General features: G+C 48.9%; 1 long non-coding RNA gene across 1 annotated transcript in view; it reads right to left on the minus strand.

Moving 5' to 3' along the window:
* Positions 1-4,621, minus strand: part of LOC119962403 — a 123,204-nt gene extending 118,583 nt beyond the window's left edge. The window contains exon 1 of the long non-coding RNA XR_005459866.1: positions 4,424-4,621. This is a non-coding gene — a long non-coding RNA (uncharacterized LOC119962403). The remainder of the gene's footprint in view (positions 1-4,423) is intronic.
* Positions 4,622-13,888: the final 9,267 nt, after the last annotated feature.

Consider the following 13,888-nt stretch of genomic DNA (forward strand, 5'->3'; position numbering starts at 1 on the left):
TGCAATCAAGCCACAGTTGTACCCAATCTGTGTCTTTGTGCAATTGATCGTGCATCAACCTGGATGTAGTATTAGAGCCCGTAAGGCCAGAAAGGTAGACACCAGTTAAGTTGGCACGGCTGCAGCACACAGTGTAGCATGAGGGGCGAGACCACAAACCTATATGTAAGTGTTCAGCATTTCACCTTTTCACAATAAATACCTTATTGCAATGTTGCAACCAGCATCAGTGCTCTGTTAGAAGGGTGTGAGGGATGGACTGGGCTGGCTGCAGAGATGGTGCTGGGGGGCGGGGAGGAGTTGGGCAGATGGGAGTGGGCTCAGGCCAGGGACCCCAGTGCAGCCATTGCTCACTGCCCCGGTACCCTGCCCCACCCCATCTCTTTCCACCCCAAATCCTCCACCCCAACTGTCCCCACCTCTGTCACCCCCAGGGTTTGATGGGGCTGTGTGATGGAATTGCCAGCTCACAGACATGCAGATTTGTGGTATTTATATGAGTGATATAATCCTGTAACTAAATAAATAGGGCTGGCAGGAGCCATTCATGATCACAAACAACACATTTGCTTGGTGATCCATATGACTAATTTGCTCTCCATTATCATGTGCATTATTTCGGTAAAAGAGTCATGTGTACTCGACGCCAGCGATCGGCCGGAGAATCTAAGTTTCCGACCAAACCGGGGCTTTCGCGATGCTCCGCCCCCTCCAAAGGAGAGTACGCCACATGATGTATCGACGGCCTTAGCACGTTGCCTGGGGCCCAACAGTGTGGGTCTCTCATGGTCGCATCCGTCGGGAACTCAGCGTGGGGGCTGCGGACTCAGTCCTGCGCCGCCACAGATGGGGGAGGGCCGATCCGCAGGCAGGGGGGACTTTTCCAGGGGTTGGGGCACTATAGGGAGGTGGTCCGGGGCACGTGAGCCAGCTAAAGGGGGGCACTATTTCGCAGGTTGGATCCACGAGCAGCCGGAGCAATGTTGCACGGCGTGGTCGCTGCAGGCCACCGCCGTGCGCATGCGCGGCCACGGACCCGGCAATTCTCCGGGCCGTATCGGCAGCTAGACCAGGGTGCTCTACACTGTCTTGATGCTAGCTCCAAGCAAAATGGAGGATCGGTGGCCATTTTAAACCATTGTTTTTGTCGTAAAACAGACAATAAAACAGCGTGGTGACATAGACTCAAAATCGGAGACTCCAGCCCATAAACTCTGTTTCTCTCTCCACAGATGCTGCCAGATCGGCCGGCTGAGTTTATCCAGCATTTTTTGTTGTTATTGCATTATTTCCCATCGTCTTTCCAGGTTTGTCCTGCTGCTCTTCGGATGACCACTGGAGAGTATGCAGATAGGTTCATATCTTACGATCCATTTCAAATCAGGAACTTTTGATGTTTTGAATTCAGAGTCATAGAATCCCTACCGTGCAGAAGGAGGTCATTGAGGTCATCAAGTCTGCACCGACCCTCTGAAAGAGCACCATACCTAGGCCCACTCCCCCGCTCTACCTCCATAATCTCTACCCCCGGATCTCGAATAACGACAAGTCAGAATACAGGAGGGAGATAGAGAACCTAGTGGAGTGGTGTAACGACAACAATCTCTCCCTCAATGCCAGCAAAACTAAAGAGCTGGTCATCGACTTCAGGAAGCAAAGTACTGTACTCACCCCTGTCAGCATCAACAGGGCTGAGCTGGAGATGGTTAGCAGTTTCAAATTCCTAGGGGTGCACATCACCAAAAATCTGTCCTGGTCCACTCACGTCGACGCTATCACCAAGAAAGCACAACAGTGCCGATACTTCCTCAGGAAACTAAGGAAATTCGGCATGTCCACATTAACCCTTTCCAACTTTTACAGATGCACTATAGAAAGCATCCTATCGGGCTGCATCACAGCCTGGTATGGCAACTGCTCGGCCCAGGACCGCAAGGAACTTCAGAGAGTCGTGAATACCGCCCAGTCCATCACATGAACCTACCTCGCATCCATGGACTCCATCTACACCTCCTGCTGCCGGGGGAAAGCGGGCAGCATAATCAAGGATCCCTCCCACCCGGCTTACTCACTTTTCCAACTTCTTCCATCGGGCAGGAGATACAGAAGTCTGAGAACACGCACGAACAGACTCAAAAACAGCTTCTTCCCCACTGTCACCAGACTCCTAAATGACCCTCTTATTGACTGACCTCATTAACACTACACCCTGTATTCTTCAACCGATGCCAATGCTTATGTATTTACATTGTATATCTTGGGTTGCCCTATTATGTATTCTCATGTATTTTATTGTAGTTTCTTGAATTTTGTTTAATTCCCTTTTCTTCCATGTACTGAATGATCTGTTGAGCTGCTTGCAGAAAAATACTTTTCACTGTACCTCAGTACACGTGACAATAAACAATTCCAATCCAATCCAATCCAATCCATAACCCCATAATCCACCTAATCTGTGGACACTAAGGGGCAATTTAATTTGGCCAATCCACCTATTCTGCACAGTTTTGGACTGTGCGAGGAAGCCCATGCAGACATGGGAGAAAGTGCAAACTCCACACAGGCAGTCACCCAAGACCAGAACCTGGGTATCTGGTGCTGTGAGGCAGCAGTGCTAACCACTGTGCCACAATGCCGTGCTATTCTGGGCACTTAATACTCTATGATTTATCCCATTGTTACGACAGTGTACTACACAACATGGGCTGCTCAGCATCATTTAGTTTCTAATTTTAGCCTAATTATCAACCAGCTTGCATAATATTGCTGCCCTGCTAAGAAGGTACTTTGCAGTGGTCCAAAATTGAATGGTCTAGATTCATTTCAGTTTGTTCATTACCCATTTACGTGGTTTTCTGACATAAAGCAAACAAGTGTTTCATAAGTTTACACATTTAAGATTTCAAATTTGTTTCTCAGTTGAATTGACATCATCACTGTATGACTAAGACTTAGCGCTGCCTCATCCTGTCACTTCCAATGATTAGATTTTGAAAGCTTTCACTATATGACTTTGTCTCACTTCACCCTTTCAGGGACTAATAATGACTATCTAACTTCCCTTATCATTGTATTAACGTTCTAGCTGCCTGTTCGTAGGAATGACAAAGAATATGAGATTATTTTGAATTTTAATCAATCACAATTATTGATGTGGTCAACTTCTAACCAACTACCCACTAATTTCTGCTCTCAGTCAATCATAAAAAAATCTTCCCTGGATTTCTTTCGCTTAGGAAGTGACAAAAGCTCAAAGACCAAACAAACAGTGAATTTGTGGTTTCAGCTTCAATTAACAAATGATTATTTTCCCACTTGTCTTCTTAAACACTTTCTTTCCCCCAATCCTCTACTGAAGATGTTGTGTACTTGCTGGGGTATATTTCACAGGGCCCTTGTCACCACACTTCCTATCTCATTCAGATGACCGTTATTCAACAATGAGAGTTGGCAGATTTCCACAGAGGAAATATCACAGGCAAGCTCAATCCCATTATTATTCACACACACTTTCAGCATTGGATAGCAATTAACTATGAGAACCTTGGCTCATTTCCCTCTTTCTAACCCAAGGTGGTTGAGACTTAGCTTCTTTACAAGTGACCTGGCTGTGATCAGTAACTCAGTAGGGATCAAACCTTGGCATTGAGAGTAACTCACCGTCATAATCAGCTGAACCATACTGAACTGCTTCAATGCTTTATTCTTATATTGATATCTCTGCTTATAATAGTGAGTGGAAAAAATATACCTGCACCACCCTCTAGCAGCACACAGAATTCTATATTTGGTTGACAGATGGCAATGCTCAATTTTCCAATATTGGTATGACGATTCCAAGAAAAGAATAAACAATTTTTAATGTGTTCCAGGGCACCGTTATCAAATATAAACATTCCCGGAGGTGTCCCTTTCTCTACTCGAAAATCTAATTTCCCTTGCTTGCATTTATGTATGCACCAGGGCTTGCCACAAAGCACATCACAGAACAGCGATGGAATTCACAGTACTACTGATGTAGGAGCTGATGGAGCTAATGGACACAAGCTGTGAGGATATAAAAGCAAATCTGAATATTGAAATGCAAGGCAAGATCCGGCTGAGTTTCCACAAAGAATGGATTATTAGCATTTTGATGAGGGTTTTGTTTCATTTATTTAATCCACTAATCATATCGAGCATACACAGATATTAGAACAGAGAAAGAGTCATGACCTAACCAAGGACGACGACTTTATAGCACAACTCTTCTGGGAGGGATAAAATGAGATATCCAAATCAAAGTTTCACAATGCATATAAATTTTACAATTTAGCAGTAATTCAATATCTATTCCCTAACTAAATATAACTAATAAATATTCCCTTGAGATGCTTGATCTGTAATTTTGATTAGTTATACATTGCTTATATATTCCTGGTACCTGTGTTTGAAATGTTGTTTGTGTTGTGCTTGGAGTCGGTTTGGTTGCAATGGGAGCTCTTCTGTTCCTGAGCCAAATGTTGCTGATTTCAGTCTCACTCCAAGAGCTGCATTTTCGCCGCACAGGCAGTAAACAGGAAAACAGGATTTGTTTTCAGGTTAGGAACCGACCTCCAGGAGGAAACTGATTTAACTTAAGATTTTCATGAGGGTGGGTCCTTTATTGATGTTTTCTCTGTCCAATTGGAGTCAGTGGGGGTGGGAGTAGAGGCGGGCCAGATAAATTGTGCAGTTGATTTGGACGCCTCTCAGCAGCCACCACTGAGGCTGATGGTTGTCCAGTGGGAAAGAGCAGCTCATTGTTCCAAAGCCTTCCACAGAACCAGGGGCAAGCGAGAGGCCACAGGAGAGCCTTAGACCTGGCACCTGGGCAGGGCTGCCCTTGTTTAATCAATTCTGACATGGATCTAATTTTGGAGGTTGGGATGGAGAGGAGGGAGGTCTTCTTTGAGGGTGACATGAGAACGTCTTGTGTCATGCGGAAAGCTGAGTAGGTAACTGGTTGTCTTCTTACTGTCTCTGCAAAGCTGTTTTCTTCTATTTGCATTGGATTAATGATGAAACTTTAAGCCAAATGTCTGGGCCTCTTTTTACTGCTGCAGAGACTAGAAACGTGAGATGAGGTGATGAAAGGATAATAGGATCGATGTGACGGCAAAGCCTCTGGACAGATGTGCTGTTTCATTGATGGTAGATGTTCCAGTTTGTTTTATGTGTTGGCACAGGTAACCCAGACTCTTTTACTTCTCATGCCTCACAACCTGGCTCAACGAGGCTCTGTTGAAATGTTCCTGGATCAGGATATCTCTGACATTCATGGTATCCTCATAAGTCCTTGTCACTCTGAGCCTTACCCATACAGCCACCTTAAATTCAGTGTCATCTCTCTTCATCCCCAATTTCTCCTATTCCACCTCCTGCTCCTGCAACCTCTCTCAAGGGCAATATTGGAGAATGAAGCAGACCACCACAATGACTAAGATCAGTGCAGGAGGATGCCACCTGACTGCTCTAGATCTAGGAATGGCAGCTTCAAATGCTACATGGTCTACTCAATAGTTATCCTGGTGAACAGGTGGCATTGTTTCTCTCATATCAATGTCTGTCTGTAGAGGGGTGAACAACCATCTCTTCAAGGGATATTCATTGGATCCATTCATGGATTTTTTTTGCGTGAGAGTGAAGATCTGAGGCAATCTGATGGACTTCTGGAAAATCAAGGAGTCATGGCAGCCGCACACACATGAAGAAAGCTTTTGTTTTGGTTACAAACCAGTTGGACATTGAAGGAAAGGACGCTGCTGTTGAGGCACTGGAGAATTGCGATTAGGCATGAAACCGGCCACGATTTCAGCATCACAAACCATTGTCCGTCCAATCGAGTTTTGCGATTCTGGTGTCAGCCAACTGAGAATCCTGCTCTTTATGTTTCTTTTAGTATCTCAGGCAGTCACTTTAAGAACAGCTCATTAGATTGCTCAAGACGCAAAACAGCAAGAGAGCACCTGTGGCACAATCTCTGATTACTTGTACCTAAGGTTCATGTTCAGGGTTGTACATCTGGTGTAGGACTCTGATTCAGCATATTTAAAAACCCCAATGGTTGTTTCAGGCCTCAAGCACAGCAGCATCCACCACATGTCAAGCCCAGATCAGATGCAACAGATCATGACTCATAATTTGGCCCATTAACCAGCTTTCAAAGGGGGCAGTCTTAGGTGGATTTCTCCCACTCTATTGCCACTTCTGTACTGTACAGATGTGTAGTCAAGGTGTCATTCTATCAATCAACTATTAAGTCAAGGTCTCATTTGCCTGTTCAGTGGATGTTGACGATCCCATGTGTGGTGGTATGAATGGGAGCACTGGTTTCCCATTGGCTCTGGCTGGTCATCTGCTTCTCGGCTGATTGGCTGGGACTAGTCATGTGACTGCTCACCAATTGGTCAAGTGGCAAGTAGACCCCGCCTCCGAGGCGGGGTATAAGTACCCAGAGTTCCCGGCGGTCGGCCTTTCTCTGTAGTCGACCACCGGGCTAACATCTAGCTGATTAAACCCTAAGTTTGGACCTTCATCGTGTCTCGCGTCCAATTGATTAAATCGGCCAATTTAATCAGCTAGAATTTTGAAATGGAGCTACGCATCAAGCCTGACTGCCTCCGTATCAGCCCGCGTGCTTCGAATGCGCCTGCAACCGTTAAATATTGGCTGGCGTGTTTCAACAGTTATCTGACGACTGCAGCCAGCAAGCCCACCAAGGAGCAGAAACTCCACATCCTCCACTCGTCCGTGGGCACGGCGGTATACTCAATGATTGAGGACGAAAACGATTATGACACGGCCATGGATCTCCTAAGAGGACACTTTCTCCGGCCGGTCAACAAAGTATTTTCACGGCATCTCCTGATTACTAGATAACAGTTCCCTGGTGAGTCCCTCGACGTTTTTTACCAGGCCCTCACGGCTCTGGGGAGAAATTGCGCCTGTCCCCAGGTTTCTGCGACAGAGCACATGGAACTTTTAATTAGAGACGCTTACATTGCCTGCATGCAATCCTCCTCTATCCGCCAGCGAGTACTGGAAAAGAATACCCTCAGCCTAGCTGAGGCACGGACTCTCGCAACCTCCCTGGAGGTCGCCGACCTGAACGCCCGTGCATACGCCACCGGCCGCGTGGCAACCCCTTGGACTTCATGGCACACGCCACCTCCGTCCTCCGCTGACCCCGACCCCCCCCCCCCAGGCCTGCGCTGCGGGATGCTCCGGCAAGCTATCGGGGCCCCACTGTTATTTTTGTGGCCTCTCTAAACACCCCCACCCGCGCTGCCCGGCCCGCTCCGCTCTGTGTAAGAGCTGCGGGAAGAAGGGCCATTACGCTATGGTCAGCCAGACCAAGTCGGTCGCTGCTGTTCCGCGCAGCGACCACGGATCACCCCCCCCTCCTCGCAACGACCTCTCCAGCCCGCCTCCCGGCCCCCGCAACAGGCCCACGGTCCTCCCTACCCCCGCTCCCGGCTGCCCTGACCGGCCCGCAGACGCCGCTGACCCGGCCCCCAGCCGCCACGAGGGTCCCACGGGCGCCACCATCTTGGGCCCCGGACGCCACGTGCGGGTCCTGGGCGCCGCCATCTTGTGGCCCCGACTCCAAGTGTGGGTCCAGGGCGCCGCCATCTTGGGCCAACATGGAAGGCCCTGCCAGCGATTACTCTGCCACCGAGGACAATCTGGAACTCTCGCCATGACTTGCTTCCATCACGCTCGACCAGTTGCGACCACGCACGCTCGCCAAGACAACGACGTTGATCCAGCTCAACGGGCATGAGACAAAATGCCGACTGGACTCCGGGAGCACGGAAAGTTTTGTCCACCCCGACACGGTAAGACGCTGCGCACTCCCCATCCACACAGTCAAACATAACATCAAGTTAGCCTCAGGTTCGCACTCCGCCCAGATCACCGGGTGCTGCATAGCGGACCTCACGGTCCAGGGGAGGGTTTTCAAAAACTACAAACTCCTCATCCTCCCCCGTCTATGCGTTCCAGCACTCTTGGGCCTGGATTTCCAGTGCAACCTGCAGAGCTTAACCTTCCAATTCGGCGACCCTATTCCCCCCCTTACTGTCTGCAGTCTCGTGTCCCTCAAATTGGACCCCCCTTCCTTGTTTGCTAATCTCACCCCAGATTGTAAACCTCTCACCACTAGGAGCAGACGATACAGTGCCCAGGACCGGACCTTCATCGGGTCCGAGGTCCAGAGGCTCATAAAGGAAGGAGTCATTGAGGCCAGCAACAGTCCCTTGCGAGCCCAAGTGCTGGTGGTTCGGACTGGGGAGAAAAACCGGATGGTCATTGACTACAGTCAGACCATCAACAGGTTTACGCAGCTGGACGCGTACCCTCTTCCCCCATATTTACGACCTGGTTAACAGGATCACAAAGTACAAAGTTTTTTCCACGGTGGACCTTAAGTCTGCCTACCACCAGCTCCCCATCTGCGCGAGTGACCGCAAGTACACCGCGTTTGAGGCAGATGGGCGCCTCTACCACTTCCTTAGGGTTCCATTCGGTGTCACACATGGGGTCTCGGTCTTCCAACGGGAGATGGACCGAATGGTCGACAAGTACGGTTTACGGGCTACCTTCCCGTATCTCGATAATGTCACCATCTGCGGCCACGACCAACAGGACCATGACATCAACCTTCAAAAATTCCTCCGAACCGCGAAAATCATTAATTTAACCTACAATCAGGATAAGTGCGTGTTTAGCACCGACCGTCTAGCCATCCTTGGCTATGTAGTGCGTAACGGAGTGATAGGCCCCGATCCCGAACGCATGCGCCCCCTCATGGAACTCACCCTCCCTAACACCCACAAATCCCTCAAACGCTGCCTGGGCTTCTTCTCCTATTACGCCCAGTGGGTCCCCAACTACGCTGACAAAGCCCGCCCCCTCATCCAGTCCACCTCCTTTCCCCTATCGACAGAGGCCCGCCAGGCCTTTAGCCGCATCAAAGCGGATATCGCAAAGGCCAGAATGCATGCTATCGATGAGTCCCTCCCATTCCAGGTCGAGAGCGACGCATCCAATGTAGCTCTGGTGGCCACCCTGAGCCAAGCGGGCAGACCAGTGGCCTTCTTCTCCCGGACCCTCCACGCTTCCGAAATCCGCCACTCCTCAGTGGAAAAGGAGGCACAGGCCATAGTTGAAGCTGTGCGATATTGGAGGTATTATCTGGCCGGCAGGAAGTTTACCCTCCTGACAGACCAACGGTCAGTAGTCTTCATGTTCGATAATGCACAGAGGGGCAAGATCAAGAACGACAAGATCTTGCGGTGGCGGATCGAGTTGTCCACGTACAACTATGATATCTTGTATCGTCCTGGGAAGCAACAAGCCTCCCGATGCCCTATCCCGCGGTACCTGCACCAGCGTGCAGATTGACCGCCTCCGCTCCCTCCACACGGACCTCTGTCATCCAGGGGTAACCCGTTTTTACCACTTTATCAAGACCCGCAACCTGCCCTACTCCGTTGAGGAGGTCAGGGCCGTCAGCAGGGACTGCCACATCTGCGCAGAGCGCAAACCGCACTTCTATCGCCCCGAGCGAGCGCATCTGATCAAGGCGTCCCGCCCCTTCGAGGGTCTCAGTATAGACTTTAAGGGTCCCCTCCCCTCCAACAACTGCAACACATATTTCTTGAGTGTTATTGACGAGTCCTCCCGCTTCCCTTTCGCTATCCCCTGCCCCGACATGACCACAACAACCGTCATAAAGGCCGTCCATTTTCTCCCTGTTTGGTTACCCCGCGTACATCCACAGTGACCGGGGGTCCTCCCTTATGAGTGACGAACTGCGTCAATTCCTGCTCAGCAGGGGCATAGCCTCTAGCAGGACAAACAGTTATAACCCTCGGGGTAACGGGCAGGTCGGGTGGGAGAATGGCACAGTCTGGAAGACCATCCTGCTGGCCCTACGGTCCAGAGACCTGCCCCCGTTGGCAAGAGGTCATCCCCGACGCCCTCCATTCAATCCGGTCTCTCCTCTGTACCACCACTAATCAAACATGAAGGTCTTCTTGTTTTCCCTAGGAAGTCGTCCTCAGGATCCCCTCTCCCGACCTGGATGGCCACCCCTGGGCCCATCTTGCTCTGGAAGCATGTGCGGGTGCACAAGTCTGACCCGTTGGTTGAGCAAGTCCAGTTACTCCCCGCCAACCTGCAGTATGCGTACGTGGAGTATCCCGACGGTCGGCAGGATACGGTCTCGCTTCAGGACCTGGCACCCGCCGGCGTGCGGCCTTCTCCCCCTACATCAACACCCCCCCCAACCCCAATTCCCCCCAGCACCCCCTGCGCCCCCACGACCCAGCGCACAGAACCCCCCTTCCCCGATCACAGCGTCTCCACCACCGGCCCGGGGTACGGAAACACACCTACGACCGACTGTCCCGGAGTCGAGGACGACCACCGGCCCGACGTCACCGGCTCCACTGCGACGGTCCACCAGAACACCACCAGGGCACCCGACAGGCTGATCGTGTCCATCTGATGCAACCATGGGACTTTATTGGACTCTATTGTATTTTTTTTGCACCCAACTGTATTCGTGTTGGTCACTCTTGCCACGAGCCAGTGGGTAGCCCCCATCTTCTCGATAGTTTCTACTCATACCACCAGTCCTCGCCCCCCCCCCCCTCTCTCTCTTCCCCTTACAACACCCCCCCCCCCGGCTTCTTTCTCCACAAGGGGTGAATGTGGTGGTATGAATGGGAGCACTGGTTTCCCATTGGCTCTGGCTGGTCATCTGCCTCTCGGCTGATTGGCTGGGACTAGTCATGTGACTGCTCACCAATTGGTCGAGAGGCAAGTAGACCACGCTTCCGAGGCGGGGTATAAGTACCCAGAGTTCCCGGCGGTCGGCCTTTTTCTGTAGTTGACCACCGGGCTAACATCTAGCTGATTAAAGCCTAAGTTTGGACCTTCATCGTGTCTCGCGTCCAATTGATGGTACATCACCATGAAACTTGGAGGAACAGTGGCACGCTTCGGATGACCTGGTTAAACGCCTACACTCAAATACCACTAAAATGTGTGATGATTTTTCAGTTAACGGCATTATTGCTGTGTGAAAAACATCTGCCATGTTTATCTTAGGATATAATTGTAGGAATGTCTCAGGGTAGTGTCCAAGGCCCACCTGTCTTCAGCTACTTCATCAATGACCTTCCTTCCATCATAAGGTCAGAGGTGAGGATGGTCTCTGATGATTGTACAATGTTCAGCATCATTCGTAACTCTTCAGATACTGTATCAATCCAAATCCAAGTGCAGCAAGACCTGGAAAATATCCAGGCTTGGGATGACAATTGGCAAGTTACATTCATGCCACATGGGTGCCAGGCAATGTCCAACAAGGGACAATGTAATCATTGCCTCTTGGCATTCAATGGCATTAACAACCCAACACTGAATCCTCTATTATCAACATCCTGAGGGGTACCGTTAAACAGAAACTGAACAGGATTGTTTTTAAAAACTGTGGCCACAACAGCAGGTCAGAGACTTGGAATCCTGTGGTGAGTAACTCACCTCCTGACTTCCAAAGCCTGTTCACAATCTACAAGGTGTCATTCTATTAGGAGTGCGATGAAATACTCTCCTCTGGCCAACAACACTCAAGGAGCTCAACACCATCCAGGACAAAGCAGTTTGCTTGATTTGCACCCCTTCCACAAACATTCAAATCCTCCACTCCTGAAAAACATTGCCAGCCATCTGTACCATCTACAAGATGCACTGCAGCAACTCACCATGCTCCTTCAGCAGTACCTTCCAAATCCATGACCAATACCATCTAGAAGGACAAGAGCAGCAGATACCTGGGAACCCCACCATCTGGAAGTTCTCCGTCAAGCCAATCATCATCTGGACTTGGAAATATAACGTTGTTCCTTCGCTGTCCCTGGACCAAAACCTTGGAACTATATCCCTAACAGCACAGTGAGTTTACCTACAGCTCATAGACTGCAGCAGTTCAAGAAGGCAGCTCACCACCACCTTCTGAATGGCAATTAGTGATGGGCAATAAATGCTGTTCTAGCCAATGACGCACACAGCTCGTAAATGAATTTTAAAAAGTGTTTGCATTTCAAAGTAATGTATTGCCTGTCAATTGACATGATACAGAGGCAAGGGGTGGGATTTCCCCCAGTGTTTTTTGCGGCGATGGAGGTGGCCCACTTCTGGCCGGTGGCAGGATCTTCTGGTCCCACCACTGTGAACAGGTTTTCACATTGTTCACATGCCCCACTACCTTGAAACACACGGTGGGAAGTTGCCTGGACTGGAGGATCCCCCTGGCAGGAATGGCTTGAAAATTCTGGTCAAGAGGATCCATCCCGCCACTCCCATTTTCCGGCGCGACTGCCCCTACCAGCAGCGGGATTCTCCGTTCCTGCAGCCGGCCAATGGGTTTCCCATTGTGGGCCACCCCATGCCATCGGGAAAGGCATGGGCGTGACTGTGCTGCCGGCGGGGCCGAGGATCCCGCCGACGGAGAATCCCGCAGAAGAACTTTCTTCCAGATGTTTAGTTTGCAGATAGATCACAAAACATCATAAAAAAGCAATCCCTCTTTACAGGTGGTGTATTTTACTCAATCTGTTTCTCTATTTACCTCTTCCAAATGCTCTGCTTTAATTTATGAAATGGAATGAAAATGCCAGATTGGGCTCAAAGAGTTGACTGGAATGATGAAATGTGTGTTGGCTATGCAGGCTGGAATACTAGAATATCGGTAATGATTCCTGTCAGCATTATCTTTAAAAGTGCAATGCTGTTGTCAAGATCCAGGCCCTGAAGACAATAACCCATTTAACTGCACAACGTGGTTGACATTTTGGTAATTAGTGCATTCTGTTGCGATCTGATCTGTCTAATACTTGTCTATAGTTCCCTGCATCTGCCAATTACATAAAAGTCACTCGTCTCTCCATACCCAAAGTCATGTTCCCAATCAAGTGTATGATTAATATTTACTGCCAATTTTGTGCCATTTTCACCCCTGTTTGCACACAGAAATACAGCCTGTAATTAAGGAGGCTTGCCTAAGGGCCCCAAGCTGACAAGTTTGTAGTTGGCATGTTCATTTTCTAAATCTAGCGGTGATAGGGGTATGTCAAAATCTAGCAGTGATCCATTACTACTCTGGGACCGTGGGAGGTACGCAGATGAAGGATCGGAAAAAACAGGTTGTACCCTTCAAGTAAATCGCACCTGTCACTTCTTGTGGTCTGAGAAGCAGAAATCATAAAGTGTTAAAGCGGTCATTGTGCAGTGGTTCTGGCACTGAGGCAGCTGGTCCAGTGTTAACTGGTACCACGGCTGTATTCATGTGTAAATTTTTTTTGATTAAATAAAACAACAGTTCATGGAGTCTGTAAAGATGAGCGTGAATGAAGACCTTGTCATGCATGTAAATGACTTCATTATTGGCCGAGTCTCTGCACATTAGACACTGAGTGTTCACAATGATCAAACTATTGTCACTTGCTTTTTTTGCTGTTTGTTTGTCAGGAAATGAAGAGTAAGCAATGCTTCAGTGTGAAACTGGCAAACACTCATTCTTTTCAGATATACAAAGCACAACTTCTCTTTCTAATGGCATCTTTGGAATATTGCTTATACATGACTATCATACAACAACTGAAAACACATTAAGCATTGGTTTTCAAAGAAAATATTCACATTAAAATTCATATTCACCAGTAATTCAAATGACTTCTTTGCAGTTAATTTTGGATGTGTCAGCTTTTTCGCAAAGGATGTGAGGGTATTTATCTCAAATCTTTATTTAATGCAGAAACATGTTAACTTTAGAGGAGATATTAAAAAAATAAAAACA

Source organism: Scyliorhinus canicula, chromosome 2 (genome assembly GCF_902713615.1).
Source record: "Scyliorhinus canicula chromosome 2, sScyCan1.1, whole genome shotgun sequence".
Lineage (NCBI taxonomy): Eukaryota > Metazoa > Chordata > Chondrichthyes > Carcharhiniformes > Scyliorhinidae > Scyliorhinus > Scyliorhinus canicula.